Source organism: Myotis nattereri (assembly GCF_964212035.1).
Source record: "Myotis nattereri genome assembly, chromosome: 4".
Lineage (NCBI taxonomy): Eukaryota > Metazoa > Chordata > Mammalia > Chiroptera > Vespertilionidae > Myotis > Myotis nattereri.
In genome coordinates this window covers 52,740,842-52,763,204 of record NC_138079.1, presented here as the reverse complement: position 1 = coordinate 52,763,204, position 22,363 = coordinate 52,740,842, and the positions used below count along the sequence as shown (strand labels likewise).

At 38.8% G+C, this 22,363-nt stretch overlaps 1 long non-coding RNA gene across 4 annotated transcripts in view; it reads left to right on the top strand.

Annotated features, from left to right (window-relative positions):
* The window catches only part of LOC308517530, a 594,900-nt gene that overhangs the window by 8,568 nt on the left and 563,969 nt on the right, over positions 1–22,363 (top strand). For all 4 annotated transcript variants that reach the window (XR_013995843.1, XR_013995844.1, XR_013995845.1 and 1 more), the window contains 4 exons: positions 2,393–2,503; positions 15,699–15,820; positions 16,810–16,912; positions 17,744–17,839. This is a non-coding gene — a long non-coding RNA (uncharacterized lncRNA). The remainder of the gene's footprint in view (positions 1–2,392; positions 2,504–15,698; positions 15,821–16,809; positions 16,913–17,743; positions 17,840–22,363) is intronic.

The following is a 22,363-nucleotide window of genomic DNA, read 5'->3' as shown; positions in this document are numbered from 1 at the left end:
TTTTGCAGCTCAATTGAGCTCTTAATAGCAGCCCTCTGAGGTGTGGGTAATTGATGGGGATAAAGGCGTAATGACTTGACGGGGAGACGCCAGCGATCCTTTGATAGAACACCAACCACCCCAAACACTGGCAAGGCATCGCCGGGTGGGAGGATGAGAGGAGGACCCGGAGGCAGGGAAAGAGGCGCCCGTGCAGTTTGTATCAGGGAGGGGGAAGCCCTGGCTCCCGGGGCCCGGGCACTGGAGGTCGCGTGGTCACGGAGAGCGGGGCGGGACGAGGACCCGGGGAGTTCGGGGTGACAGGTGACAGGACTGGAAGGCGGGGAGGACCCTCGGGCCGGTGAGAACACCGCCCTTCCCAGGCTGGGTCACTTAGCCCTAACCTTGCGCGGGGCTGCGCCCCCACAGGACGGGCGCCCCAGCTGCTCTCTCACCCCCACCCCCCCCTCAGCCAGTGTGAGCGCAGGGGGCTCCGCTGAACGGACCACCTCAGAGGAACTCCAGCGCTAGCAGAGAGAGGCAGGCGCTGGTGTGTGTGTGAGTGTGTGTGTGTGTGTGTGTGTGTCCCTGAAACACGGAGCCGGAGCCCAGCGGCCCCTGAGCACGTGGCCCTGTTGGCCCGCCAGCCCGCAGCGTCCTGAGACTCCCCGCGCAGGAGCGGGCGTCGCGGGTCAGAGCAGCCTGCGCGCCCCCCACCCCGGTTTCGCTCCGCCCGCCACCTCCCAGCGCCGCCCGCTTGTGTGCCTGCCTTCCCTTTGCGCGGTTCTAGTTTAGTCTCCAGAGGGTCAGAGCAGCGTCCCGCACGGCTCAGGCCTCCACGCTACGGCCACACAAGCACTAAGTGGAACAGAATATCAGGCCGCCTTTTCTATTCGCAAAGGGGAAGCCCCGGGGGACAGGCGCAGGTGTCCCTGGCAGGTACCCTGTTTGACACGTTGGAGAGGGATAATCTTGACGCGTCAGGTCTGAGCTCCCCTGGAAACGGAAGGAGACATGACTCCACTCACGTCCATATTAGACTGTATTGAGAACTCGCAGGTGTTTCGGCTGCCGCTGTTCTTTGCCCTCCTCCAGGGTCCCACCTAACAGGGATCAGATTCCCCAGAAACTTACTTTCCCCAAACCCTCTTGTGGAGAAGGCGCACGTTGTCACCGGACGACGGACGGACGACGCGTTGGGGTCAAGGACGGGAAGAAATGCAATTAGTCCCAACGCGCCTTTCCGCCTCGCCGCCTAACCTCCCCTAGCACGACTCTGCCCTCTGTGAGGTCTAGGGGGTCGGGACTCACTGTCGCTGAGCCAGGGAGCCCCCGTGCCCCCGCAGCCCCACCCATGGAGGCCTGCAAGGCCGTGGTCTTGTCCCCAGGCCCCCCGGAGCCAGGGACAGGGTCCCGCTCAGGAGCTCCAGCCGAGAAGCAGCCGGTGACCTGGCGGCGGGTCCCGAGGCTTCCCTGGAGGCCACCAGTCCCCCCAAGCGCTGGGATCGGCGTGGTCCGGGCCGCAAGGGCCGCGGGGGGCACCGTCCCTCCAGCAGCCAGGGCCCTGCTCCGCGTGGCTCCTCATGTCCTCACCCACAGGGCGCTCCCTTGGGAAAGATCAGCGCTCTGAGAACCAGGCCGCCTGGGGAGGGCCCGGGAGCCTCCACTCCTGCCCTCGAGGCCGGGGAACTGGACCCTGCGCCGGACGCCAGCAGGAGCAGCTCCCCGAAGCCAGGAGCGCATCGTGCGCGGAGCCTCGCTCGCGGGGTCGCCTGCGGGCACTGGGCGCGAGTGGGCGCCGGGCGGGACCTGGACGGACGGCAGGAGCCGTCCCCTGGCCGGTGCTGAGGGCCCCATCCCGCAGCGACCAAGACCCAGGCCTGCTCCCCGGAAGATCCCAGGAGGAGGCCAGGCCCGACGCGGTGGGGGTCGGGGTGGGGTTGGCGCACGCAAACTTCTTTGGAATGGGCCCCGAGGGAGTGTGAGGCAGCCTCTGCCCGTGGTGAGGCTCAGGGACCCGGTGGATGGAGAGCCCTTGGCTCGCCCTCCTCTCTCCTGCCAGAGCGCTCTGTGCCTCGCGCCCTCGGGGCTGCTCCCAGTGGCCCAGCCTCCAGCGGCCAGTCCGCCTCAGGCCGACAGGGGTCGGTGGCCAGGCCCCGGGCGGGCGCGGCTGGGCAGCCTTAACCCGGTTGTCTAGTGTGAGCAGGAGCTTGGTCAGTGGGAGTTGACTGTGGCCTTAGGCGTTTTCTAAAACACCCATCTACAAAGCGGCAACAGCACAGAGACACTGCTGTGTAGTCCCTTTAAAGAGAGTCTGGGAGAAGAGTTTCCCTAGCGATGGTTTTATAGCCTCTCACATTGGAAAGTTGGGATGTGTCTCACCAGCAGCACACTGAGCCGTGTCTTCCTTCAGACAGGGATCGAGCAGCGGAAATACCACCAGCCTCCGCCAAACTCGTGAGGACCCATGGCAGGGGGACTGGTGCTCCAGATGTTGCACTAGAGGCGCTGCAAGTGTGAGCAGGTAATGTGGAGAAGAGTGACATTGTTAACAGAAAGCATCTAATTAACAATGACTTCATTTGATTGGAAGGATGAAAAAACCTTTTTAAATCAATCCAGATTCACTGGCCTAAGCTCAGCCAATTTATGAATATGGAGCCTGACTGGGGTCTGCTTTCTTTCAAAGATGTCATCCTAGGGGTAATAGCAGAGGTGAAGTCATTTGGTTACACTGTGGAAACTTTTATAGTGCCTTCCTTGGGAATTTAATTCAGTGCTTCTTCATTTTATTAGGAACAGACTGACTCCATCCACTGTGCTCTCCCTGTTCAGAGGCAGGACTGCTTGAAGCAATTAGGTTCAGCAATTAGCATAGTTTTACTGACCCCAGCAACAGTGCGCTTCTTAGGTTATCCATTTCTTCAAAGTCAGGGAAAAGCTGGAGCACAACATGCTTCCCAGGTGTCCAGGTTGGGGAAATAAGCCCACAAGCAGGGTAGCACAGCAGCGCAGAAAGCTTTCTGATGGTCCCCAAGTGTTTGTTTCAGCAAATACAGGTGGATTCCTGCCCGTGCCCCCCCCCCCCCCCTTAAATTCTGGATCACATAATACCTCCTTACTTGGATAGAGCCTTTAAAGCCTATCTCCTTTGGTTGTATTTTTGGCAGAATGGCTTTTGAGAAAGTAAATTTTCTCCCTTCTTTTCTGTCTGCATCAGTGATGCTGTGGCTAACGTTTTGAAGGAGTACCTGCAAGACATTGCTGCAGTCCTTTCAGTGTCACCTCAGCCTGTTGGTAGCCAACCTCTTAGAAAATGTTTGGAGCCCAAAGCAGTCTGGGAAAGAAGGGACATTGCTTTTGCCACTGTCCTGGGTAATGAAGGGATTACATTTACATAGCTGTTTAGTGTCTCTCACAACTCTAAAATATATATATTCCTCTGTAAGATTTCACTAGATTAAATTGCTGACAGTTCATCAGTAGCAGCAACAATGTAATACCCCTAACCTTATTAAATCAATAAATACTAGATCCATGCATTGAATTAAAAATGCATCAGCATAGCCAGGAATTACAATCATATGGCCACGGGCCTCAGAATCAAAGATGCCATTCAAAAATTGACTAGTTAGCATTTATTTCACCTTCTTTTTCTGTTTTGGGTTTATGATTAGATATTTGGGACCATTGTGACAAGTTTTGCTTGTTTATTTCTTGAAAATCCTTTTCTTTCACTAATTCCTCACATTTAACCATGAAAATGATGTATTTAACAGTAGTAATATACTTTGACTTTATAGTTTTTCTCATTAGTTTTCATCTAGGGAATATACTTCCATTCAGAATGCATTACTCTAGTAAAACATACTCAGGTGCATAAATTTCTACATAAGCACCAATAAATTTAGATGCATATGTTTTTGTATATGTATAAATAAATATACTCAGTGTGAATGTATGGTTATACATTGATTATAAGTTTATTTTAAAAAAAGAAACCACATTTAAATTTATCTTTCAGCACTGTCAACTATAATTACAAGCCAAAGTACTATTTATAGTTTTAAAACAAGTTATTGATTTAGAATCTGATTTGCTTATTAAAATTTATTCCACAAGAGATGAAATTAAAATTTTCAAGTCTTTAAACTTAACACAGTACTTAGGAAGTTATACACATCTTAAATGATTACATTTTATGTGTAAAAAAATATCTCAAATGTGGTTTACCAGGAATTGGTCAGTTAAATTGTAGATTATTATGTAAATTTACAGTTAGTCCCTACTGAAAATTGGGAATGTATTTAACACCTGGAAGTTTAATGGAAAAAGTAATATTACTTTAGCCAGATATTTGTTCATACTGATTAATGATGCTAATTATTTATAAACATTCATCCCTATTGATGTCAGCAAGCATATATGGTACTGAATTCTGAAGATAGAGTCACTGGGCCTTGGGTTCCCCACACTGTGAAAGAAAAAAATCTTTGACAAAATAGGCAATCAACTGAAATCTATCCTCTTTAAATAAACTGATTCCTCAGTATTTTCCCAGTGTTGGTGTAAGTTGTTGTCTTTGATGTCCCCCAGGGCTCCGTCCTCTGCTCTCTGATTTGGTATATAAAAGCAGCTCTGAATGATGGATTACTGTGTCATTGCAGCCTGCGAAGGATTAATTTGTTTCATTGATTTCTCTTTAGGCAGATTGCCAGAATTTGCTGCTTCCCACCTTTCCTTAAGACTTCTAGAAGTAGTAGACAGTAATAGCCTAAGACAAATCAGCTTCTTCTCTTAAAAATACAATCATGAAACTAGGAGTCCTACAAAAGCTGTGTCAAACTTTTTATTGGCAAACTGGGAGAGCAATTAATAGGGTACTCTATTTGCTTTAGAAATATTTTTAATTGAAAAATTTCCTTGACATGGTGACTGAAAACACATTATGTTAATAGCTCTTAAGTAAACATTTATAATGTTTATCCTATAAAATTTTTCTCTATTTTGTAAAGATTCTGTTTAACTCAGGATAAAAAAATGTGTTGTCTATGTAATTGACAAATACTTTTCTTTCTATGCCAGATTTTAGGATCAAATAACATATCAATGTAACTTAAATCAATTTACCTAAAATATTTATAGAATTATTTGACCCAAAGAATCTTCAGTAACTTTGGACAAGGACAGAGAGTATTAGAGCATAGAAATAGAATTGTTTAATTGTTTAAAGAAAAAATCACTTTTCTAATTAAAAAGTAGTATCTGCTCATAATAGAGAATTTTCACAAGTTAAAAATGACATTTTGTGTATTTTCTCTAAGCCTTTTCCTCCAAACACTATGTTTTTATATATAATATATTTATAAAAATATGTAGACATCACTTCATATTCTGCTTTTTTCAGTTTGTATAGTAGAATAAAATTTTTTGTATATAATTAAAATTATTATTAAAGTCATTTATATTAACTGTATAATGTTTTAACATATATAATTTAATTAATTGTCATTCTACCACTGGAGAGTTAGATTTTAATTTTCCATTATAAATAAAGTTATGATGAATAACATTTTAAATGAATCTTTAATCATCCCTGTGGTTATTTTCTTATGATATATTATTAGAATAGAAATTACTTGGACTGAGGGTATAGACTGTATTTTAAGGTTTTTAATATTGATTGCCAAATTGTTTTCTAGAAAGGTTCTTTCACTCTGTACCGGCACTGTTTAAAAAAATTCCTCTGTAGAGGCAGCGTTCCAATTCATGTTACATGAGCAAATAAAACAGAACAACAATCTTTTCCTTGTGTTCTGAAAGTAGTGGTAGTATTTTGCATATACTTAATTTCTCAGAAGTATTTTCCCAACTGCAGATGTGAAATAGGCTGGTTATACAAATCTACTTGTTTCCCTTCTGTAGTGCTGAAAATTATATTGATTTAATGATCTCAAGTTATACTTTTTATGCAATTAGTTGTGTAGTAAAAACTAATATTGTCATGTGCTAATGTCTTTTTTCCTTTATTGTGCTATGGTAGTAGTCCATGCAGTATCAGCAAGTTTGAGCTTTTCCTGTGCTTTGCTGAAAGGAAAAAGGAACATCTGTTTCCATTATATATCTGCATCATAATGATAACAATTAAATAGCTATTATGGTAGTATACAGTAAATATATTTTGCTGAATGACCTATACTTTCTTGTTGGAAAATTTCAGAGATTTTAGAGACACTTAGTTTTACAGGTAGTTTCGTGTAGAGGTTTGGAAAAGTGTTTGCTTACTTTAGGTAAATCATTGCAGTTTATTTTTTGTCTCAGTAAAAACAAACAAACAAACAAACAACCTGATGATGGAGTACGATGCTCTCAGATGTGACTCTTGAATATATTTATCTTAGGCATGTTTGGAGTACAAATTATTATTGTTTCTCTCAATATATATGTTTTTAACATTTTGAAATTATTGATTTGAGTGGGAGAGAGAGAAAAGAGAAACATCAACTCATTGTCCCACTTATTTATGCACTTGTTGGTTGATCCTTGTATGTACCCTGATCCGGGATCAAACCCACAACCTTGGGGTATCAGGGCGACACTCTAACCAACTGAACTACCTTGCCAGGGCCTCTCTCAATATCCTTAAATGGGCAATAATGATACTAATAATACAGTTTATTTCGTGTTTTGTGCCACTTATGTACTGTTTATATTTTACTAAGCTGGAAGATTGTGTGTGTGTGTATTTATTTATAGCCGATTTCACTTTTGTTTCTTATATTAGGGGGACACAGTGATATTTACCTTTCAAATTCAGCAGGAGAATGTTTGAAACCACATACTATTTCCATTGACCTTTAAATTTTCAGAGAAATGTTTTGGTTAAAGATGTTTTGGTGGTTACTTAAAAAAAATGATTAGAAACTATTTCAAACAAAAAATAAAAAAATCATACATGTAACTCCATGTACTCCAAACTCAGTTTGAGAAATGAAATGTTACCAGTACAACTGAAGCTCCTCCTGAAAAGATGATAATCATCTTAAATTTGATGATTTTAATCCTTTTTGCCTTATAAGTACCTTTTTTTACATGGTCTAGAATTTTGACATAAGTGAACTGTCCTTTTAAATGCCTGGGTATGTTCCTCTGCTTTATTGTCCTCATCTGTGAAGTCGGGGATAGGTCTACATGTTTTCTGATGGCCTCCTGGCCATAATTGCAAAAGGTTTTTTGATTACCGCTTGTTTTCCATATGAAACAAAATAAAACAAAACAAACATAAGACAGAGGCCCAGAGAAGTTAACTAACTTGCCCGAAACAGAATAGTAAATCCCAGAGCTGGTTATACTGGTAAAACTTAGTTCTCCCGACTTCCATTCAAGCACTCTTTTCTTTAGTTCACATTGTCAGCTTTTGGGTACTAGCTGACTGACCACTGCTCTGGACTATCCGCAGGCTTGTGTGATTTTGGGATTGTGCATGCAGGGAAGTTTTCCTCTTAGAATACCTTTTCTGTGGGTAAAAATATTGCAGCCATATCAGCCTGGAAGTTACTTATCAAAGAACACTGTGTGTCCTGCAGAGCCTGTGGTTCCCTTCTGGACTTTTCTGGAAAGAATAATAGTTTGGGTATGATGAGGCTTTCGATAGGCACCTTACTTTACAATTAATTTTCTGATCTCTGTGTGGTAACTGGACCAGGAAAATGCAAGTGTCTCCTTATGTGTACATGTATCTCAATTTCACTATATTTTGGCAGTCAGGACTTTGACAGGTCTTTCATATTTTTATTATTTTATATGTTTTTATTGATTTCAGAGAGGAAGGGAGAGGGAGAGAAAGTTAGAAACATCAATGATGAGAGAGCATTATTGATTGGCTGACTCCTGCACGCCCCCTACTGGAGATCGAGCCTGCAACCTGGGCATGTGCCTTTGACAGGAATCAAACCCTGTATCCTTTAGTCAGCAGGCTGACACTCTATCTACTGAGCCAAACCAGCTAGGGCTTTGACAGATTTTTTAAAAAATATAGCTTATTCTATGGTCAAATCACAAGCCACTTTCTATTTGAAAATAAGTTTGCTTTTTGTTTCTGTTTAGCAACCAACTTACCAAGTGCTAAAGTGAAAGCAGCACAAATAGAATAACGTGGAAACACATTTTAAAATCCCTTTGGAGAAAAACCCCATTCTAAAACTGGCAATTTAGAATTACATGCATGTACGTTTTCTCTCAGGTTTTCACTCTAATAAATTTAATTCATTCTTAGTTGAGATGAGTAGGCTTGACTCATAATATTCACACAGTATCATGCCTCTTCTATGAAAAAAATAGCATTATAACTAGATGTGGAGTTATGTATCTTATTGTAAAACCACCTTTTCCAAAATCTGTTGCTTCAAGACCAAAAAGTTGGTTTAATAAATTATTTGCTTCCTTCTATAAATACATACTTGGAAACTTGTAATAATAGAATCATTTTTCTTTAGGGCAGATGAAGCTACTAATAGGGGCTTTGCCAATGCTATAAATATTTCCAGGGTGGTTGCGTTTTAACAAGCAAACCACATAACATTTTTTTCTGAGTAGTTTAGGTCAATTATCTTATGTGTTCAGCAGCTTCTAGTAAGAACATTTCCCTAGCATATTAGGTTGGGGAGGAGAGATCCAACATAATCAGATATCCCTTTTATTTAGCCTAAATTATTGGTTTATTTGCTTAGATCAATATGATTTCTTTCGTTTCTATAGCATTTTTTATCTGGAGGAAAGGTGTGTGTGTCTGTGTGTGTGTGTGTGTGTGTGTGTGTAAAGATTTCACAAGGTAATTCTTGTCTAGTTGAAAATTCTGGTGAACATCTGTAATATGTAATGTAAGGAATTGTTTGCACTGGTTAAATGTCCCCATGTTGCTCTAGCACGTTTATGAAATTCATGAGAAAAGGTGTGGGTACAGGAAGCAAGCCCCTGGCTAACCTGTTTTCTTCCTGATCACAATATGAATCTGCCTGATGGTGGCGAGAATATGGAATCTTAACCACCAAATCAGCAATGCAAAACCAGAATGACCCCAGTGAGACATGAGAATGGATAGTCCATATACAATCCACATGTGTTACCTTACTCTCTTAGTGAAAATTGCTCTCTGTGGAAAAGTTATGTGGTGTTTACAGAAATAACAGAACATGGTAAAAGGTTATTTATTTTTTTGCCATTTAGAATAGTAGGATTATAGTTTCTTAATATCTTCACTTTTTCTACTCAGTTCTTAATGACTTCACTTTAGATCAAATTGAGATTATTTCAAAACTGGCATTGGTTGTATATTTTCTGTTGACACAACCAATGCATAATTTTTAGCTGTGACTTCAGAATTTGTCTATGGTAAGAGACATAGAATTTTCTTCTATTAATGTTAGATTTGCCTGCTCACTAGGATTATTTCCCATAATTCTTAGGATAATTATGTTACTGTTGTGCTTATTGTTTTTGAGATATAGAAAATTACACTTTATTGAGTTCTTGTCATGTTTAAGGTATATGAGGTAGATAAAGGCAAAATCCCTGCCTTCAGGGGTATAATAATCAGTATGGTCTTTTTGCCAATAATTTAATAGATTATGTTTTCTTAATGTAATGTATTTGTGTTATTTATTAATATTTATTAATATTAGTATTTTAAGAAAAAAGAAAATATATTTAGTTTTTTTCTATTCTTCACTTTTTGAAAAAAATCTTAGAATTATAATTTGGTGTCAATCAAAATGATATTGTATTCTTAATAGAGTATCTTGAATAAATAGAATATGGCCGTTGCTAACTTCAAGTCAGTTTTTAAAAAATATAAGGCCTAAGAATTTTTCTTCATACTATAAGTAATTTTGTTTAACTTGAGTATGCCAACCTAATTATTTCTCTGCAAAAAGTAAAAAATAAAATACTTGTGTAACAATGTTTTTGGAAAAGTGGACTTTATGTTGCTTATTTAGCAAGAAGGAGGTTCATTCTTTTTTACATCTCAACTAACAAAATCTATATGAGTTTAAGTTAGGAATTATACAAAGTATGAAGGCAAAACATATTTTCATAAATATTTAGAAAAACACCTATGATTGGTCTTGACCCCACATTACTTTGATGCTAATATTACTGAATTTAATATAGCATTCAATATGTATTTATAGTTCATCAAAGTGTAAAAGATGCTAAGAATGAATACTGTTTGGCTTTCTCACAAGTATTGGATTATTGATATATTTTCCAACAGATTTGACCAATGTAGAAAGATAACCTTTATATAAAAAGGTTAACAAAAATATTACCATTCTCTTTATAATATTTGCAGTCTTTTTGGACTTAATTATTTAGTTTCTTCTATTTAATGTGTAGGTGTAGATATAAATTTTAGTTTATAAGTACTATTATGATTAGCAGTGGAAATATAATTTGTATTTTGTGTAGAATGCTTATAAGATATAACAAGGTCCTTTTGAATTTTGGTGATCAACTGGGTTTTGCATTATTTACACATTTCTCAAAATGAGTATATAAATTCCAAAATAAGTCCCTTTTCAACTAGTTACATTTTTGAGGTGTATATTTTAATTTAACAAGTTTTATATTTAAAAAGAGGCAAAAACGACAGCAGTAATACCTGGTATAAGGTTACAGTGGATTATGTCAGTCTGATATCAGTCTAAGTTGTAGTTTTTTTGGACTGGCTAGAGCTTAGTGATATGAGGAAATAAAGGAGTGTTATTATAAGAACTTTGAAAGCCACATTACAACTGATGTCTATGATAGAGCTCAAAGTCACCAATATCCTACTTGTATTTCAGTTCCAATATTAATAAGTTTAAATGTGTTTTGAGTTTTAGCAAATGGTTGAAAGATTTTGAAGGTCCTACATTTTATAGTAAGGAAGTAGCCAAAGGCAATACTTTTATTTTCATATAAGCTTGCCTAATTATTGTCCTACTCTAGCAAAGTATATAATTTTGTTAACCAGTGTCACCCCAATAAATTCCAAATAAAGGAAAAAAGTAAACCCTTAATTTATGAATTTTATTTTTTCTTTCTTTCTTTTTTGGGTGACTGTTACTTTTTATAAAACTATTAAAACCCCATTATCATCATTATATATTAAGCACATCTCATATATTATTTGATCTATTCATGTAAAATATAAATTTTCCATTATACTGATGAAGAATTTGAAGTCCAAACATGGTTAAGTTTTTTGCATAGATCACATGGCTGATGAGTAACAGAGCAGGAGTTCAAATTGAAGTATGTCACTCCAGAGCCCGTTCCTGATCCATGTTGATTTGATTGCTCCTTATCAAGTAACTCATTATGCTACCTTATGATTTTATTATAGGTTAATTAGATTCTCACAGGTACATACAATTCCATAGAACAACACTCTTACAAAACAAAGGGACATCTATGTAATTTCATGTTATTCTCATGTTCTGGTATTTATAGGGTAATGATATTCTCCAGAGTTTATGTGATGCTGTATGTATAAAAGGTACTAGAGGATGAAGGATGACTCATATCTGAGAGGTGCTTTTTTTTTTTTTTTTTTTTTTTGCAGTAGGTTGGTTTAGCTATTAAATAGCACTTTTGCTACCAGATTGAAAACTTAATAGCAAGGAATTTTATTATTTCTGATTTGAAATCTTTCTTCAAAATGGTTTTGTCTTTAGTGGCTTTCAGGGAAAAAATCATGGTTTCCCTTAGTAGGTATATTATTTTGCTAGAGCTGCTGTAACAAAGTAGCAAATATGGGGTAGCTTGAGCAACAGACATTTATTATCTCCCAGTTCTGGAGACTAAAAGTACAAAATCATGGTGTTGGCAGGGTTGGTTCCTTCTGAGGGCTGTGAGGGAGAGGATCCATTTCATGCCTCTCTCCTAGCTGGTGGTGATTTGCTGGCAATTTTTGGTGTTCCTTGGCTTGTAGATGTAAATCACCCTAATCCCTGCCTTCCTTTTCATATGGTGTCCTCTCTGTTCAAATTTTCCCTATTCATAAGGATACTGGTCATATTGGATTAGAGCCCACTCTAATGACCTTATCTTATCTTGATCATTTGCAAAGATCCTATTTTTTTTTTAAATATATTTTATTGATTTTTTTACAGAGAGGAAGGGAGGGAGATAGAGAGTTAGAAACATCGATGAGAGAGAAACATCGATCAGCTGCCTCCTGCACATCTCCTACTGGGGATGTGCCCGCAACCCAGGTACATGCCCTTGACCGGAATCGAACCTGGGACCTTTCAGTCCGCAGGCTGACGCTCTATCCACTGAGCCAAACCGGTTTCGGCAAGATCCTATTTTTAAACAAGGTCTCATTTGCAGGTACTGAGAGTTAGGATTTCAACATCTTTTTGGGGGGGACCCAATTCAACCCATAGCAGTAGGCAATTTTTTTCTAAGACAATAGATTTGGAAACACTTTCGTAGTGGTTATTTACATAATTTGCAGTTTATCAAATCAGCAGTATAATTATATGCACATCCTATATAAAAAAAGGCTAATATGCAAATAGACCAAATGGCGGAACGACCAGTCACTATGACACACACTAACTACCAGGGGGCAGATGCTCAATGCAGCAGCTGCCTCCTGGTGATCAATGCGCTCCCACAGGGGGAGCACCACTCTGCCAGACATTCCTTGAGGGCTCCCAGACTGCAAGAAGGCTCAGGCTGGGCTGAGGGACCCCCCCCCTAAGTGCATGAATTTCGTGTACCAGGCCTCTAGTCTATATAATAAAAGACTAATATGCTAAGTGTCCTTCCCACTGTCTGACTGGTTGCTATGATGCATATTGACCACCATGGGGCAGATGCTCAACACAGGAGCTGCCATGACGCACACTTGCCATTTACAAGAAGCAGCAGTGTGGACCTGGCCGATAAAGCAATGCTTGACTTCCCCCAAGTGGGAAACAGGCCCTGCCACTATCCCAGAGCGAGCGACACCCCACCAAATCGCAGCTGATGCTGCCGAGACCCCATGGCCAGCCCAGAGACAGTTGCTGTGGGCTTTGGGTAATGATGTCATGTAGCAACGCCCGGCTTCCTCTCTCTAGTGTCTAGCCTCCTTGGAGTTTCTTCAGCCCAGGAACACAACTTGCTTTATAGCCAGATGCAAACATTTTACACTTTAACCAAATGTTTGTGAAGCGTTTGCCCATGCCTCACCTCATTTGATCCTCACAGAAGTCCTGGAGTAGGTAGATAGGAGACTTGGTGAAATCCTATTTTCTTCTCATTAGCTAGAAAACAGATTTAGAAAGCTTAGAAACTTCACCCAACTGAAAAGAAGTAAGAAATGGTGGACCTTGAAAATGACGGCAGGTTTTCTCACTGTGCAGAGTATAGTCAAACACTGCTGCAGTTAAATATTTTAACCTTTGTTCTCCCTGCGTGATCTACAATAATAATCTGCTTTGTGTTGATATTTACTGCTGTGTTGCTGTCAATTACCTGAAAGAAGTTGGTGTGCTTCACTGGGCTGGAAAAAGTTTAGCTAAGTCAGAAAGCAGGTCTGATTAAGTAAGTTTATTCTATATCTATAAAAGGCTAAGTTGACTCACGCATGCGCAATACATATAAAACTCTTGTTGGCGCCAATCGCACGTATATGTTTCCATCTGTCATTGTCGATTGTGAATTTGGTTGACACTTCTATTATAGAGAAAGGGTGAATAGCAATATTAAAATATTTCTTCTAATTAATTTCCTTTTAATGTGCATGAATTCATGCACCAGACCACTAGTATATTTATAGCTGACTCATGTGTGAATATTTGTTCTAGAATAGGACTGATTTTGCACTAGTATTCTTGTAAAATCTTGTTGGAAGAACAAATTGGAGAACTGTTCAAAAAGGCTTTCAATAAAAGGTGATTGCATATCATGATGTGTGGGGCATATAATGAGCTATTGGTATTGTATGTACAAGATGGGTATAGCTGGTGGTATGATCAAATTGGGATATAGGTAGGCATTCAGGGCAAGCAGATGTTGCAGAAGAAACAAAAAGGACATGAGTTTAGATCCTAATGTAGGAATGAGCATTTTATGTATAACTAAAGGCCTGGTGCATGGGATTCATGCACCGATGGGGAGCGTGGCCTGTGGGGATCGGCACGCTATGGGAGTGCTGCTCATCCTGGTCAGCTGAGTGGCTGCTCCCACTGTGGGAGCGCACTGACCATCAGGGGGCAGCTCCTGCATTGAGCGTCTGCCCCCTGGTGGTCAGTGTGCGTCATAGCGACTGGTCGACTGGTCATTCTGGTAGTTTTTCTGTTCAGTCACTGGACTTTTTTTATATATAGATGGGCTTGGTGCTAAAGGGAGGTTTCGGGGCCAATTATGTTGTCAAGGAATCCTGGCTCCGGCCCTTTAGGGTTAATGCCAGTTTTAGCTAAGTTTCAAGCAATTGCCCTAGGATATATTTTACATATTATCATGTAGAAAATTTGAAATATATCAGTAACAAGAAGAAAAACATGACCTGTAGGCCCACTACCCAGAACTAGTCATTATTAACATTTTGGCATCTTGATGTAATTTCTTTGTAATTCTTGCCATGATTTTTCATTGAGATCGTATCACATAAACAGTTTTCGAAAATACATTAGAGTCTGTATTCTCTAAATCTAAATCTAAATTTGAGATATATGGGGTAACAGACCTAATGGTCATTAGTGATGAATTGGGTCACCGTAATTACATAAGCCATTAGGTCATACCTGCTTTGTCTTGTCTGCTTTGGTCCTTTGCCTTCAGTCTTGTCCCTCCTCCCATCTTCCCCATTGCTTTCAACATCTTTTCAATGATCACGTCATTCTCCTGGCTTACCTCCTTCAGTCAGGACAGAGGTCCAGCTTTTTAGCATAATAAGGCATTTCTGTAATATTTCTCGTGTCTTTTTCTTCTCATCTGCTACTTTCCCAAAAGTCTCTTGAAGTTCTCAGAATATCATGTGCCCTTTTGCAGCTCTATAATTGTTCATCTCTTCTCTCCACTGAGAGTGCCCTTTCTGTATTTCTCCCTCCGTCCAGGAGCTACTCATTCTTTAGTAATCATCTCACATGTCATTTCCTTTCTAAAGCTTTTATTCTAAGCCAGTTTTCACTTCCTTTTAGTATCTGTAGCACTTTCTACAAAACTTGTTATAAACTGATTACAGGATATTATAATGGCTAATTTCCATCTTTATCTTTCTTACTAGATTGAGTTATTTAAGGACAGGAATCAGCTGTTACTTACACTAGTATTCATTGTACTTAACAGGGTACCCCATAGGTGTTCAAGCAAAAATGTTTACAGAATGACTAATAATCCTGTCTTTTCATCGGGAATGGTGGCTATAGCTAGAATAAGTGATTATTGGGGGGGGGGGGTAACAGGTGAGGGAGTAAGATGACTAGTTAACTTCAATTTATCAAACATTTATTAAAAATTTACAATTTGTAAGGTGCATAGCTGGGCATTGTGGAAATGGGAAACTAAATGAAGAGGAACTGTAGGGTTTGCAGTTCAGTGAATGACTCAATTTCAGTTAGTTGGAGTGGGATGATGGTAATGAATGTAACACAGAGTTGTTAAAGAGAATGATTCATTAGAATGGAATTGTGATTGGAAATACTTTTAGTGCCTTAACATTAACAAAGTTTATTTGTCTACAGGTGACAGTAGACCTACATTACAGGTTGTAGCAGATGTTCTCAACATCTCTATTGAAATTTCCTTATCTTCACTTGCAAGAGGAGCCCCAGGGCCTCATCCCTGTGGTAGCTGCAATGAGCTGGTATGTTGCCATGCTTTTCCACCTCATCCTTTGTTTTGGCGGAGGATCTGGGTTAGAATTTAGCTGTTTGTTATTGCAAACAAGTATATAGAACTGAAGATGGAATGTTTTAATAATACTAATATTGTGATTTCTTTGAGATTGTGTACCACCTGTTCACAGAACCCCCATGTAGTGAGTGCCTTGCTTATAGATAGTTAGCATTGTGAGTTTGTTGAATTATGCCTAGTTGTTAACTCTTTCTCATTGATCTTTAACAGATGTTAATCTAATCTTTTATTTTCTTAGATAATAAAGAAACACATAACATTATTTTTACTTATACTTAAAAACTACGTCTTTGCGTAATGTTTAACCAGCTCTTCAACTCATATGGAGATTGAGCAGGCAACTGATAAAATTTCATATCAGAAATATTTAATTACAAAACCTTTGCATGTATTAGTATGAATGAACACTGTAGCTAGTAACAAAAATATTTTTCTTCATAACAAGTTGACATATTTTTGAGAATTCTGGAAATGTCAAAGTAGTTTTACCTGTAGTCATATTACACTTAATGCTATTGAGAATATCGCTAACATTAACAAAAATATTCTGTAATTTCCTCAGTTATTGCTACTTGTGATGAGGAATGTAAAATTGACATGCTTTCATGTTTGGAGCATTTTCATTATATACTTCTGATTTTACATGTCAGAAGCAATCTCTTTTATCTAAGACACCTCAGAAGATTTTTATTTAGGGATAGAGGTCAGGCTCTGATTGTATTTTTAGTTCAGTAAATATAGAATACAGTGAATGTGTCTAAGGAAATGCATGTGCAACTTTGTATGTAAGTATTATACAGTGTTTATATATTTCTGTGGCTTTATTTGTAGGCCATCAGAACATAGTGGCTTGGGATCAAGGCAAAAGTTTAATTTCTATGTTAATTATTTAATTTAGTTGTTTTCTGTAACTACTGGTAACTAACACTCATCCTGCAGATAAAAGCTTTCGTTCACCAGGGAACTTTGGCAAGGAAACTGGCTCGATCAGCAAGTCCATTTCCATTGTGGAAAAACAACTTGAAACTCATCTCTACGGATGGTGAGTCAATGTCATTTTTATACAGGAAAGATCATGCTAGTATTATTTTATGTTTTCTGTTTTATCAAGTGATAGGTTGGTTTAAATTTTGTTTTATGAGATATTAAACCATAATGCTTTATTACTTGAGTATAAGGATCACACAGAAATAACCTAACAATGAAAAAGAATGGAAATAATAATTTGGTGTTTATGAATATACCTAAAAGTAGTTTGATTAACTTCTCTCTCACCTTCATTCTTATTTCCATATAACACATGCTAACTAACATATAATTCATGACTTTTGTTTGGATGAATATTGGCTGAACAGAATGACCTGTTCTAGACTTACTTTAAAACATATTACTGATTTCAGGAAATTTCACTATCAATCTGAAAATTCTCTTCCATTTTGATCTTTCAACTGGTAGCCATCATTAATGCTTGCTATTCAGAGATATAGTGGATGACTACATATGTTTAATTTTAAAAGAGTTAGTCATGTATATGCTTAGCAATCTGTAGTTCAGGTCAATATCATTTAATGCATATTTAATAATCATAACTTCATTTTACTCTACTAAGTACTTTTGTGATTTGACCCAATCTTATCTGACCATGAATTATGTACATATTCAAGAATATATGTAAACATATGGGAGTATACAGAAATAACTTGATACAGTTACTAATGTTGCTTTGATCCTCATTTTTTCTAGTTGTTTTCAATTGAGTCATTTATTTGTCAGGCTGTCAAAGTAAATTTTCTTTTCTAGTCTTGCTTTGCTAGTATTCTGCTTTTTTTGGGTTGTTGCTGTTGTTATTACATTTTTATTTTCTTTCTTTCAGGGTATAAACAAATCCCAAGGTCACAGACTGGTAGGACTGATGCTCACTGAAGGCAGATGAAAGGCCTAACTGTAAGAAGGGGTTCCTTTACTACAGGTACATGACATTACATGATTATAACCAGCCTTACTATCTGTACTATATGTTTTTTTGTAAGAGGCCATAAAATTAAAAGAGGTAATAACATGGCACTGTAATTTGAGAAAAAGTTTTATTGTACAATTTTCTTTTCCTCACAAAGGCTCTGAGTATTTCTATATTAAGATTGGACTATTTCAATTTTTCCAAATTCCCCACTAGATGATTTGTGTTCTCTTTAGTGTGTGTACAAGGTCTTTTGTTATTGAGCCATAGCGTACTGCTTTAGGCTTACCTCTGGCAGCCCTCCCTTACCACTTAATATCATATATACTCCTTATATGTCGGTCTTAGATTAAATAGCTTGTAGTCATCCTACCATGATTTGTTATTTGGTACTTTTTAATCTTCATTATATTTTCCTTCTTACCATTATGATCTTTCCTCTTTGCTCCTGGTAAGTAGCAACTTTTCATTTAAGACTCAGCTTTGTTATTTTTTTGAAGCCTTTCCTGACTACTGACCTCTGCCAGTGAATCTTAAAATTGATTTCAGAGAGGAAGGGAGAGGGAGAGAGAGAGAGAGACAGAAACATCAATGAGGAGAGAGAATCAGTGATTAGCTGCATCGTGCATGCCCGGGATTGGGGATCGAGCCTGCAACCCAAGCATGTGCCCTGAGCAGGAATCGAACTGTGACCTCCTGGTTCATAAATCGATGCTCAACCACTGAGCTACGCTGGCTGGGTGAACTTTACCTTCTTAAGCCTTTCCTGTACATAGGTTATTCTAGAACCTATATTTTATTGCACTTATTTATATGTCTCTTTTTAACTAGACTATATATTTCTTAAGGACAAATAAAAAGGTGGTGTGTCTAATTTTTATATCCTCAGTTTTTAGCACAAGGAGGAACATAGTAGCTTCTTAATAAACATTTTTGAATGACTGAGTGAATGAATGAAGGAATGGTTGGTTAATCTTGATAGGAAAGAAAAGATAAATTTTTTTAAAGAAAAGATGATTCTCATAGTTGGTATGACAGGACTGATAAAGTAATTCTAAGGTGGAGTATTGCTATACTTTTCAGGGGCCATTCAATGTAGAAAATAGTTCCCTGAGTTCTCATTATAATCATATTGGCTTCTTGGAGTTTAAGATATTGTTATCTTGAACAACCAAACATTTATTATTGGAAATTTACCCATAAAATTTAGGTAGTTGATTTTTCACAAATATCTATATATATAAAGAGCCAGGGGCCATCACAACCGAACGGATGACCAAACAGACGACCAAACAGGCTGTGTGGGGTGACCAGGCCGGCAGGGGGCACAGTTGGTGGCAACCAGGCCAGTGGGGGGGGGGGGCAGTGAGAGGCGACCAAGCCAGCAGGAGGGGCAGTTAGAGGCAACCAGGTCAGTAGGGTTGTGCAGTTAAGGGCAACCAGGCCAGAAGAGGAGGGCAGTGAGGGATGACCAAGCTGGCAGGGGGGAAATTGGGAGCAACCAGGCCTGCATGGGGGGCACTAAGGGGTGACCAGGCCAACAGAGTGGGGCTGTTGGGGGAGACCAGGCCAGTGAGGGGTAGTCAGTAAGGAGCGACCGTGCTGTGGGGGGGCAGTTGGGGGCAACCAGGCTGGCAGGCAGAGGTGGTTATGAGTGATCAGGCTGGCAGGGGGGCCAGTAGGGGCGATCAGGCAGGCAGGCAGGTGAGCTAGTGGTCCTGAATTATGAGAGGGATGTCTGACTGCCGGGTTAGGCCCGATCCTCAGGACATGCCCTGAGGGGCCTTGGATTGGAGAGGGTGCAGGCTGGGCTGAGGGGATGTCCCCCCCACCCATGCACAAATTTCGTGCACCGGGCCTCTAGTATTTCAATAATGAGTATGATAGATCTTGACTCAAGGACTCTATTACTTTCTTTAAAGAGGCCCACATGTGCTCTGGTGTCATGTCATAATCAATCTAAAGTTGGAAAAGGACCCTTCTGCTTGAAAATTATGAAAAGGAAGTAAAAAATGAGCCTATTGGTTATCACATTTAAAGTTCCATTTGCTTTAAACTGTAGTTCTTATGTAATACACTCCTGACTAATGGTCAGTATTATCAGAATGACAAAGTCTTACATAGCTTAGTAGTTTTACATTTTGAAAAACACTAATTTATCACATCCTTTTAATAATATGCCAAGCTTTAAGTTGGTTTATATTTTCTCTGTTTATAATTTAATAAGATTATATGGATTAGAGGTAAAATGTTCTTTGGCCATCAGCTTATATTATAATTTTAGCTGAGGAAATGCTATGCAATTAAAATATTAAAAGCAAGCTTAAGACTTCTGATAACAACTAGATTCTGTTAAATGATTTTATTTGTTTTAGACTATATAAAACAACTTAAGAAAATATACTGAATTAGAATGAGCTATGCTGAAATAGCATATTCACTAAATAATTTAGATAAAATGAGGCAAGTGTTGAGGAGGTTGGAAGGAATGCAATTTTCTTTGCTCCAGCTATAAACATGAAGACTTTTAATTTTGTAGGAAGACATTAAATACTCTGGCCATTCAACTTGTATATCCTTTAGCCTATTTAGTAGAAAAAAATTCTAAGTAAATATGTGATTTAATTTGTGATGCTGAGAAACAGAGATTAAAAATAGCAATAAAAGTCACATAATGAAATAAGAATACTAAAAAAATCCAGGGGTTTTACTGTGGCTCATTATTCATCCAATTTCTGGCAGCCTTCATGATTACAAATCACTTGATTGACTAACTAGACATTCTCAAAGTGAATTATGAATCATGTTCATTTTTCCTGGTTGATAGTTGGCACATGCTGTAACTCTTATATTTTGTGATGTATCAAATTCTTACAACAGTAATAAGAGATATAATCAAGTCTTTCTTTCAGAAAACTAAATTGCCTCTTCAAAAAATGAAATGTAGTTGCTAACATTTTAACAACGCAATGTAATTCCTGCCTTTGTATTCCAGAGCAGAATTCACAATGATGATGTCATTTTTCACATTAAAAAAATCTTTAGAATAATTTACCATCAGGCATAAAACTCATACTTATATCAGCTCTATAATCTCCTTGAAAATTTGCCTGAGTCAAGGTTGCAAGAACAGTTAGTATTTAAAAAATGCATGATGGAGAAATTGTACATACTTAACATTTTCTTTTAAAGGAAATGCAGTTTTCTCTAAATACCTAATTTGTAATGAGGCCATGATGCTGCAAACTTAAAAATGTGGAGCATTTTAATGGTAATTAGTAGAGAGGGTCTCTTTTTCAGTAGGGAAAAGAGTCTATAGTGACTGGAATCTTTCCATTGGTAAAACTGAATCCAGGGGGTCAATTCTGCTTTGAAATGCACTCTGTTCTCTTTTGACTTAATAAGAATGCTTCATGTATAACTACACTGGCAGTTGAGTAGCAGAAAATTCTTATAGTACAGCTGCATTTTCTTTAATCCCATCCACCCAAGCAATTGAAAATAAAGTGAGTGCTTTTTAATGTGATATACTCAAAATTTGAGAATCTTGAACAAAATTCAGTTATTACCTTAGTAAAAGTGAGGTCCCTTCATTGAAAATTCTCAGGCATGGGAATGTAGGGCCCCAGTTGTGTAACAGAGTTATTATGAGATCCTCTTACTAATAATAGAATTGCATATGATAAAGTAATTCTGTGTTTCCAACAAAGGCAAAATATCAAAGTTAAGGGAAAATTTATATAAATAAGGATCACAGAATTGTGCTGTTATACTTTCTAGTCCTATGTAAAGCAGAGTAATCAGTGTGTCAGTGTTCCCATGCTTTCTAACTTAGTTTCTTTAATAAATAAGATTTATTTATATTATATCTAAAAATTGTTTTGTTGCTATTCCATAGTCTTTAAAAATGTTATATAAGAAAAAAAAGATGGCAGCTAGCAGGACAGAGGTGAGGGATAAGAAGTGAGTGAATGTGGAGAAAAAGGAACACTTGTGCACTGCTGGTGGGAATGCAGACTGGTGCAGCCACTATGGATGACAGTATGGAGTTTCCTTAAAAAACTGAAAATGGAACTCCCATTTGACCCTGTGATCCCACTTCTAGGAATATATCCCAAGAAACCAGAAACACCAATCAGAAAGGATATATGCACCCCTATGTTCATAGCAGCACAATTCACCATAGCTAAGATCTGGAAACAGCCTAAGTGCCCATCAGTAGATGAATGGATTAGAAAACTGTGGTACATCTACACGATGGAATACTATGCTGCTCTAAAAAGGAAGGAACTCTTACCATTTGCAATGTCATGGATGGAACTGGAGAGCATTATGCTAAGTGAAATAAGCCAGTCAATGAAGGAAAAATACCACATGATCTCACTCATTCATGGATAATAGAGACCATTATAAACTTTTGAACAATAATAGATACAGAGGCAGAGCTGCCTCAAACAGATTGTCAAACTGCAGCGGGAAGGCTGGGGAGGGTTGGGGGGCAGGAGGTAGGGGGGTAAGAGATCAACTAAAGGACTT